The sequence below is a fragment of the Adiantum capillus-veneris genome, chromosome 11, assembly GCF_014529385.1.
Source record: "Adiantum capillus-veneris isolate H3 chromosome 11, ASM1452938v2, whole genome shotgun sequence".
Lineage (NCBI taxonomy): Eukaryota > Viridiplantae > Streptophyta > Polypodiopsida > Polypodiales > Pteridaceae > Adiantum > Adiantum capillus-veneris.
In genome coordinates, this window is record NC_140941.1 from 96,291,762 (window position 1) to 96,302,323 (window position 10,562).

General features: G+C 40.6%; 1 pseudogene; it reads left to right on the top strand.

Annotated features, from left to right (window-relative positions):
- Positions 1–2,314: 2,314 nt before the first annotated feature.
- LOC147447694 (high affinity nitrate transporter 2.4-like) lies at positions 2,315–3,531 on the top strand (annotated as a pseudogene).
- Positions 3,532–10,562: the final 7,031 nt, after the last annotated feature.

A 10,562-nucleotide genomic window follows, 5' to 3' on the forward strand; every position in this document is an offset into this window, starting at 1 on the left:
ACGAGCATGGCGGGAATATGTAATTTTTTGGATCAAAAAAGTATCATACGGTCTCTTTAGAAAGTATACTCAATATATTCTTTGAACAATCCCATTTAGGAATATGAGTGACATCTATAACAAGTAGAGTGTTAGTTGAGGCCTCCAAAACACCTAAAGGACTAACGAATACTTGTCGTTCGTTGTATTAATGCAGGTGAGGATCTCTCTCTCTCTCTCTCATGGTGTTTCTTTAAAAGAAGATCACAAATCTTCAACTATAGATAAACTTTTGAATGAAGATCTCATTATCCTTGTCCTAAACCTAAAAACTATTTGGCTTTTAGTACAAATCACTTTATTGCCTTGCTCAATCTCCATTTGTAGGAGTTTTCCATGTAGCTATGAGTATTTAAATTATGTTAAATAGTACCACACAGAGTATACATAGAGTCTTTGCTTTTGCAGTTACCATGATGCTGAGTCATACCATTATTGCTTGGATCTTTTTTCGAGGGATTCACTATGTTTTTCCATACGGTACCACGTGAGTGTACAATAGGGGAGTTTTTAGATTTTGTACATAAGCGTATACAATAGGGGTAGCCCCTCATTATTTCATATTCATAGTGTACAAATAAGGGAGGGGGGAGGGGAGGGGAGGCAGATGGTTACATTGGGGTTACATTCAAATATCTAAGCCACCTTAAATGCATTAGTAAACCTCTCTCTCTCTCTCTCTCTCTCTCTCTCTCTCTCTCTCTCTCTCTCCGTGTGTGTGTGTGTGTGTGTGTGTGTGTGCATCGATGTATATTTTCATGGCGTGGTGAAAGTAAGGGCAAACTTGAAATTCTCTTGTTTTTTTGGTCAAAATTAGAAGCTTTTGTCGGTAATTATACTAAAATTTATGTAAATTTCCTCGTTTTCTTAAAGCCAAGCTCAAACCCCTCTAATTTGTCAAAATTCCCAAAATACCCTTCAAAATTTTAAAATTCCCAAAGTACCCATGTATCTATTTTGGCCGGATTGATCAAGATTTTCTATTTTTTATTCCTTTTTGACAATTGAGATATTTGTTTCACCACCTTTCATGGCAACAATGTACCCTTATGTATGAACTACACCAAATACTTGGACAATACTATAGTGCTCAAAGGGTGTCCCCGATACAACTTTAGCTATTTAGCTCTTCTATAAGTAATGCTTAAATTACCTTCTCTACTGGTTGGAACAAATTATTACCTTCAATTTGATGACACCATTCCATGAAACAATAGATAGTCTAGTAATGATTCCTTTTGTGATAAGATCCCATTACCATATTAGAAAAGCTCAAAATATTGTCCAAGCCTTCAACTTTCTCATCAACCCAGCAAATAACTACAATATTATAGGCTCATGTTTGACCTTGCCTCTCTTGGCAAACTACGCACATCAAGGCCCCATCAAGGTTGCCTCAATCTCTCTCTCTTACTCTGCTAAATCTTCCTTCCTCTCTCTCTCTCTCTCTCTCTCTCTCTCTCTCTCTCTAATTTTTCTTCATCTTTGGAGACCTCTACCTTGCTCAAAAGTGTGATTTACATCAATTGAAGAAAGGCACCAACCAGCCTTTCATGTGCCAAAAGGGTGACAACCGACCTACCCTACATGTGACGGACCCCCTAATAGTTGAAAGATTTGCCTTGTGCCTTATGCACCCTTTGTCTTCACATGCCTGCCTGCTTTCAGAACCTTCTCGCCACCAAGCACCTGGCAGAGCTTCACTTTGTGAAGAACTGTGAGCGCCCACAGATCAATAGCTAGAGGCTCATACCTCAAACCGCGATCGGGTGCTACATGTTGGGCCGCCTAAACCGCTTGACCTTTTTGCCCTCCTCCTATTGTAGTCCTAGCCCACCTTCCCTCCCATGGTCTCCTGCTTGGCATGTTGCATTCTCATTGCCTTTTTCAAGTGGCATGTACACTATGCTTTGATTCCTTGCCTTGCCCGCTAACAAAGATGAGAGAGAGAGAGAGAGAGAGAGAGAGAGATGCATGCGCATGGCACTGTCACTATAGCCAGCGTGTAAGAACTCACATTTTCTCCTAGGCATGGGTGGTGAGTAGCACTGTAGCAACACGAGCAAGTCTCCTCTTGGCATGCGGGCTGTTTGCATGAATACGAACTCTTTTTTAGGGGTCCCCATTCTATTTCTTTTTCAAAATCTAGCCCTCTCTCTACGATTTACAGAGACATCTCCTGTGTGTGTGTGTGTGTGTGTGTGTGTGTAGCACTTACTTGCACACATCCCTTTTAATAGAGCGGGAAATCGCCCCCCTCAAATCCAAATTTGCCTTGCCTGTCGATTCTAAGAACAAGGCCAAGAAAATCAAGCTCTAGTCTTTCGCGCCCCCGCATATGCGCACATTCCGCCTGTCTTGGATCTCCTTCTTCACTTGCTTTGTCTCCAGCTTTCCGTTGCCCCCCTACTGCCGATGATTTGTGACAATCTTGACCTCAGCAAGCGCAACATCGGCAATTCCGGAATGGCCTCATTGTCGAGATCTACTGCATCACGTCCTCATGGGTGTGCATTCATATTCATGCTCTGTTCGAGGTATGGGTGTGCATTCATATTCATGCTCTGCTCGCCAGCAATTTTCTACATGGCGACAGTGTCCAGGTCCATAGGATTTCTTTTGTCCCGTTTCTTCATCGGATTCTCGCTCGCCACATTTGTCTCCTACGAGTATTGGATGAGCTCCTTCTTCAATGTGGAGATTGTGGGGTCGGTGCACGGCATCACGGTGGGATGGGGGAATTTGGGTGGGCGAGCTACACAGCTGATCATGCCCCTTGTATACGACCTTATTTACAGTCCCATTGGCTCCCCTAACTTCATGGCATGGTGCCTCTCCTTCTTCGTGCCGGGGATCATGCACATCATAATGGGCCTCACAGTCCTCCTCATTGGTCAGGATTTAACTGATGGAAACTTCAAGGAGCTAAAGATCAAGGGAGCTCAAGTCAAAGATAGATTCTCTAAGGTAATATTTGCAAAAATGTCTAAACTTCTCTGTGTTTTTACGGCAAATAAAGCTGAGATGAGCTTTACATATAAAATGGCAATGGATGTAGGTCTTTCTACATGCTGTTACAAACTACAGAACCTAGATCTTTGCCCTCTCCTATGGCTACTGCTTCGCTGACCATGGACAATGTGATAGACCAGTACTTCTATGATAGGTTCAATGTGAATCTTCATATTGCTGAAATCATCACTTCTGTGTTCAAGTATGGCAAATTTGGTGACTCGCTCCTTTGATGGCATCTTGTCGGACTAGGTGGCTCACTGCTATTGCATGCGCGGTTATCTGTGGACATTGTGGATTGTGCAAACCTTGGGTGGAGTGGTGTGTATTGCACTCGGGCTAATTGGCAATTTGTCAAGAGCCATAGTCATGATGATCATCTTCTCCATTTTTGTGGAGGCCAAAGCAAGGCTGACATTCGGCATCATTGCCTTCATCTCACGCAAGTTTGTACGCTGTCATGAATACCTTGATTCTTGAAGTATCAATTAGTTGAATATTTAGCACTGTTCTGCATAATTAGGGTGGAACTTAGAAGGCCAGCCATAATTTAAGTCTGGTTGTTGAAGGAGCAAGGGTGTAAGGGCCCTACTTGTACTTTCTTGTGACTTTCTCACTTGAAAAACAAGGTGAAAAGTTAAAACTTGAAAGTCACTATGGCCTACATGAGGAATAGTATGTGTCCCTCTTAACAACAATAGGAAACCAAGGCCAACTATTTCTCACATTGGCCTACATATACAAAAGATAATGCTTAGTATGATAAGGATGTGGTCACACGAATCATAGTTATCAGTAAGATGTTGCATCTTATTGATGCAACCATGCCAACATCATCATAGTTACAATACGCCTTGCATAGTTTCATGTAAGACAAATAATTGGTGCACTTGTGACCATGCATGAGACCAGATATTTTAAGTAACGTCGTGTGACCACTCCCTAAGACACTTTTAGCATACCTTGGCAGAGATGCCATTTGATTATAATATCTCAATGGAGATTTGATGCACACAATTATATGGAGATGACCCGCTGACGTGCTTCATCTTGCAGACAGTGAGAGAGAAAGACGAACAGTGGTGAGCCAGTTGCGCTGTAGCTTTTTTGATTCTGCATCCTACCTGCAATTTGTGCAAAATTTCAACATGTATGGTTCAAGCATGTCCGTTTTGTTTGCATGGTTGATTTGGGTGTATAAACTTCTTTTACTTGGGTTCTTTTGGACAGGACCTGCTGCTCGGTGCTGCATTTTGGAAGTTGGATGCTTGGAGCTTGGTGCGAGTGTTGTAGCAATTAAGAGCCCATTAAGAGTTCAATTTTCAAGCTCTACCCGCAGCCCGCCAACCCGCCAGTGAAAAAAGCATTGTGAGTAGTTAAATAGACCCAGACTGCATAATACTCCACTTCCCTTAAAGCCATGCCTTGCCATTTAGTTTACATTTGGATGTATCCTCTAAAGGACCTTGCTTGTTTGTTGTTATAATCTAGTGGGAGTTAAGTTTCCTACCATTGCTGAGATCCTTTCGATGGGTAAAAATGAGTAGAGTTTGTTTTCGGGTCCACCCAAAAAACAAGTAGCATCTCCACAAAAAAAAGCTAGCTTTTGGGCGATAGTTCTCAAAACCTAACTTTTGGGCGATAATTCTCGGGAAAATCAGAACGTCCATTCTTTGTTTGGCATGTTAAAGTTTGCCTTGAAGAACAAGGAGAAAGGTGTAGAATATTTTGAATCCAAGGTTTTAATTTATGAATGCATCTCTTCATAGGAAAATTTCACGATTTCCTTTTTGGCCTTTTGTTTTCAAAAGACAGATTTTGTTTTATATTATGAAAATAAGAAAGTTGTAATGAAAGCCATGCATGCTCCAACTGAGCCATGGCATCCAACCCTAGACCATACATTGGCTCGCAAAGGGAGCCACCATGAGACCATAAGCAACAACGAAAAGCTGTAATGAAAGTTGTAATGAAAGCCATGCATGCTCCAACCGAGCCATGGCATCCAACCCTAGACCATACATTGGCTCGCAAAGGGAGCCACCCTGAGACCATAAGCAACAATGAAAAGCCAAGACTATCTTGACCCTTGGGGTTGCCACCAAGGATAAAGCCCTTATGGGCCATAGTGTTAAGGTTAAGGATAGCAAGACCAGCACCAGCTGGCTTAAGCAGAAAAGATATTCTAGTTTGTTAGTAGTCCCTTCATTTAGGATCCCTTTAGGAGGAGGATTCTTGCAAACAGGGAATATTGGCTTTAAACTCGGATATGTGAGTATTGACTATCACAACACTTGGAATATACTTGCAAACAGGGATTATTCGTTTTAAACTCGGATACGTGAGTATTGACTATCGATTTTTACCTTCAGTTCTTCTATCTATCCATAAAGCTTTCTTTTCTATGTAGTTACAAATTTTATAGTCTCAATTTTTCACATGGTCATATGGCTTGACCGGGTGTGTTATCTTGAGCTATAGTTTCTTGCCAAGACACTTCTAGCATACCTTGGGTCTGTGTGTCACACATACATAGTGTCTTTATTTCTATATAATTACAAATATAGTCTCAATTTGTCACATGGTCATATGGCTTGACCGGGTGTGCCATCTTGAGCTATAGATTTTTACCTTCAGTTCTTTTACCTTCCAAAGTGATATATGGGTCACATTAGGTTAATGTAGGACACTTCAGTTCTTCTAGCTATCCATAATCTTTCTTTCTATGTAGTTACAAAAATAATGGTCTCAATTTCCCACATGTCATATGACTTGACCGGGTGTGTTATTTGAGCTATAGTTTCTTGCCAAGACACGTCTAGCATACCTTGGGTCTATGTATCACACACACGCAATGTCTTTATTATGCAGGTCATACCACCACTCTGAAGTTAGATAACTTTGACTCTATTCAAAATGTGTTTGATGCTAATGTGTAAGACAATCCTTAAATCCCACGTGGGAGCCCAAGATGAGGTAGACATATTTTTTGGAAAAAGAAATTATGTGATGAAAATCCCATGTGGGAGCCCAAGAAAAGGGTGTATTGATTCTTTTTTAGAAAGAGGTCTCCGTACAAAGGAGACTCTGACAAAATTTTTCGGATTTATATTTTATGTGCAAACTCAAAATTAAATACTGATGGTGCGTTTTTAAAAGTTGCATTTTGCTTAAGCATAGACATGCATTCATATCACATATAATTGTTTTTGCTCAAAAAGATTAATCTTTTAATGGGTTTTTTTGTAATGTGTTTTGATTTGATGAGTGAAGTTTTCATGGTTGTTTAAGAGTATGCATTATTTGTTATTTAGAGAACAATCCATTTCATATGTGTGCCTTAAATCCCATGTGGGAAGCCTACTAAGTAGGTGGCTAGTATCATATGTTTTGAGATTAAGATTTGTATCAGTTTACAAAGCAAATGCTATTTGTTTTTCGACAAATCACATTGAAACGATTGGTTGATTTTAATTTTGTATTCATTATATTTGTTGCTTTCCATGGTTTGTTCTCTTAACATCTATTGCAAATGAAAACACACTAGAATGTACACTTCTGTTCATTTGCAGTTCAACGTTTCTTTTTGCAAAAGAATGTGCTTCTAAAATTGTTATGTTACTAATATATATAAAATAGTGGGTCATTACATTCCGTACAAAATCCGTATGAGGGGGGTTGGCTCATTGTGAGAACGTCCGTATCTTGTCCGTATGTAGGGGGGTAGGCTAGCAAGTAAGATAACGTATATAGGGGGGTTTCTCTAATTTTGATGCACGCAGGTGACATCCCCCCATTACTAATAGTGAATCCCCCGGGGATCTTGTAAGCATTATTCCCTTTGACTTTGACTAGACCTAGGTCTTAATGGCTTTAGGATATCTCAAAGTCCCCTCTCATGGTCTTTATATCCTCTATTTGCTTGACCGGTGGAAAGTAGATGGAACAACCACATACACTCCATTGTATTTTCTATTATAACCTTTGATTTTTAAGGTTGATGGGAACTTCAAACAAACTACTCTCGTGAGGGTGATTTTTTTCACTTCAGATAGGGTGGAGAGTGCCAAAAGGATGCCCGTCCAACCACCTAGTTTTAGGTTCGCCCATAAAGGTGCCAACAATTTGTCATGAACCCCAACTTCTTTCCCATGTCATGAAGGCCCATGTCTTGTCTTGTTTGGTAAATTCAACACACCGGGCTTTGGCATGCACTGCAAGACCGAGGATCCCAATGCCGTCTTGCTCCTTGGGTCTAGCAATGCACTCCCATATAGCCCACTGCCATGGTGTTGTATCTATGGTGTTACTATCCATAGGAACATTTTCACGGGTTTCAAGAATTGCTTCCAATTGCATTTTTCTATTTTGAGGAGAGGCCCAATGAAGGACAGATATGGGATCATAAATGAGTTAATCACCTTCACCCTGATGTGGAATGGAAAAAGCACATATTCCCACCTTTGCATCTTGCTCCAAATTTTGTCCATGGCCCATTGCAAGATTTGTTTGTGACTTGTTCCCACCCCTAGTCTGACTTCAAGATAGTAAAATATCTTTCCTTCTGAGACAATCTCTCTTGACCATTTAGACGGGTCAAACAAGTCGTTTTGTGATAGAGAGATTAGTTTTGATTTCTCCACATTGCACTGAGATCCAAAGGAATTGGAAAAATTCTAAACAATCTCCAAGGCCTTTCTCATCACCTTGGGGTTGGATTTCAAGAACAATAGTGAGTCATCGACTCATCAGTGAATGACTTTGACAAGGGTTGTTTGTTACTAGTAGGTAGAGATAGCCCTTGAATTTCTCGTCTTGCAACACTTGCCTTTAGCATGGTGATCACGGGATGCAAGCCAATTGCGAGCAGGAGAGGGGTAGGTACTTATAGCTTTGAATCAAAATTATAGTAATTTTAAGCTCTATACATGATTGCAATAGAAGAATTTCTTATAGAATACTATATGAATGATATGCAAAAAATGAAGCTTAGAATGAAAACCATTTCCACTTATCTTGCTTCCTCCAGATTTATTCAGGTAGCTCTCTTGTAATTTACATTTTGGACCAATGGATGCCAACTTGCAAAAGTTGAGTATGCCACTTTTAGAAAGCAGAAGTGAGAAACTCATTTATGTTTCATAGGTTGTTCCCATCTTTGCCTTGAAGTAAATAAATAAAGCAACCTAAATTAAATCAAGTAATACGATATATTTTCCAAAGCAATGTATATTTTCTTGAAAAAATGTTGCGTTCAAAGTTATTCAATGTATTGTCATATTTATGTGTTGTAAAACCACCATAAATAAATGCAATTGCAACGTTGATTCATTTACATTTTTTGTATAACAAATGGGTGACTAATAACTACCCAAAAAAAAGTCTTCTCAAACTTTAGTTTTAAACAACCATAATTAACAACACTGTAAAGTTCCTTACTAGATTTTCTAACTACCCCACCCAAATTTTCACCCTGACAATTAAGATTCCATGAATTTCAAGCACCCACTCGAATCAAAACAAAAATGAGTAGGTGGGAGTATGCTCTTCTCCCATTCCCAAGTCGGATAAAAGTGATGAATGCCTTTATGATTCCTTATATTGCCTTCACTAGCCCGCTTCTCAAGATGGCTAAGTGTCACTGGAAAGAGTTCTTAAAACTAATACAAATATTTTTATGGAAAAATAACACGAAATCTTCCAGGCCATGGCAATGGGCCAGTTGGGAATCAGTTGCTCGGCCGGGGAATTAAGGAGGCCTCGGAATTCTCAACCCTATGGCCCATGCAAAAGCTTGTTGCGCCAAATTTGTTGTTTCCTTGGCTAAACAGGACCAAGTTTGTGCTGTCATGATCAGAGATATGATAGAAGCAGCTAAACTTGGCTCGAAGGGTGGAAAGTGGAGAGGGGTGGAAGTTCATCACAAACTCTTAGCCCCGGCGTGGTCTACCTTAAGACTGGGGGGCAACTCAGGAGAATTGGTAAAAAAATGCAATAGAGCAGCAGGAGTCTTAAAGTGGGGGGAAGAAGCCAGATACTTCAAGAACTCCATCTTGCATCGGTCCCCCTGGCTCTCCAAAGTTGTAGATCTGCCACAAACTCCCTATTGGATTGAGACAACCAGGAAGCTGAATAATAAGGGTCTGAACCGACTTGAGCACTTATGGGACAATGTCAACAAGAGTTGCAAAACCATTGACCTTATGGTTGCCCAATACCAACTTAATAGCTTGGAGGTCTTGCTTGTCCACAAAGTGATGAAAGAGCTTGACAATCTAGTGATGCCAATCTGTGATTCGGAGTTGGACTGGAATGCCTGGAAATGGCCCGGAAGCAGTCTCTTGTGGAAACCCCATACTAATAGCATTTATCATACAATGATGCAAAAGAAGAATTGGTCTAGCCCCCTTAACAAGCTATTGAAAAAGAAATGGCCGGAGGAGAGGTGGGAGCATGTAATGGAGAACATATGGAAGCCAAAGGTTCCATAGTACATGAAGGTTTTCGTATGGAAGGTTATTTGGGGTGCTCTACCGAACGGGGGTGAAGATTCAGGAGAGAGGGATTGGGTCAGATCGATGCTTGGGGTGCAGGTTAGGTAGTGAAGATCTGGCCCACCTATTCATGGACTGCCCAGCTATAAAAGGCCTCACAGGGAAAGTATGCAAGTGGGTCCAGAGAACATGGAAAATTAGCTTTTTCAAGACTGACCTATGCCTTGGAGGTGAAAATTCAGGTAGTCCTGCCCTCCTTGTCAGCACTCAGATCGTCAGATACTTCTTCTTTCATAATGTATGGCAGACAAGGAACCGCCGTGTTTTTGAAGGAGGATTTGAGGTGGCAAGCTTCGCAAAAATTATACAAGAAAGCAAAGTGCTAATATGGGCACTCGGGGGCACACATAACTCGGAGGATTGGTCTAGGACTACTTGTGCCTTGTTGTCAGCAGATGGAATGCCTAGGACGGGGGCAAATCTTGGCCATCGATAAACAAAAGATCTCAGAATCACAAGAGTATGGACCTTGTGTATCAAGGATGTGGAGGCGGGGTGGTAGGGGTGGCTGCCTTGATAGCCGTTGTAATTATGATCCCTGGATGTTGTCATGGCTTAACATGAGCATGACAAAACCTTGTAATTTTTTGGGCTGCTCAATATAATCCACTCACAATTGTGAGTTTTGCTTTTTTTTTTTTTAAAGATTCCATGAAATTACTGGCAAAATTTTGCATTTTCAATCACAAAATCCACACGAAAATTTTTGGATATATGAGCACTATTATTTAATTCTTCTTTTTTCAAAACTCACAAAATGTGATTGAAATTAAATTAAAACCAAAAATAATTATAACAAGCATCATGTTTGCTACTTATCAAGTGATTGTGAAATGATTCATTCGTTTACAAATAGGGTAAATGGGCCAAATATAAGGCCACTTAAAACATGGGGGCCAAATAGGGTAAAGGGGCCAATTAAAAACTGGCCCCCTCTAATGGGACCCTGGACCCCCC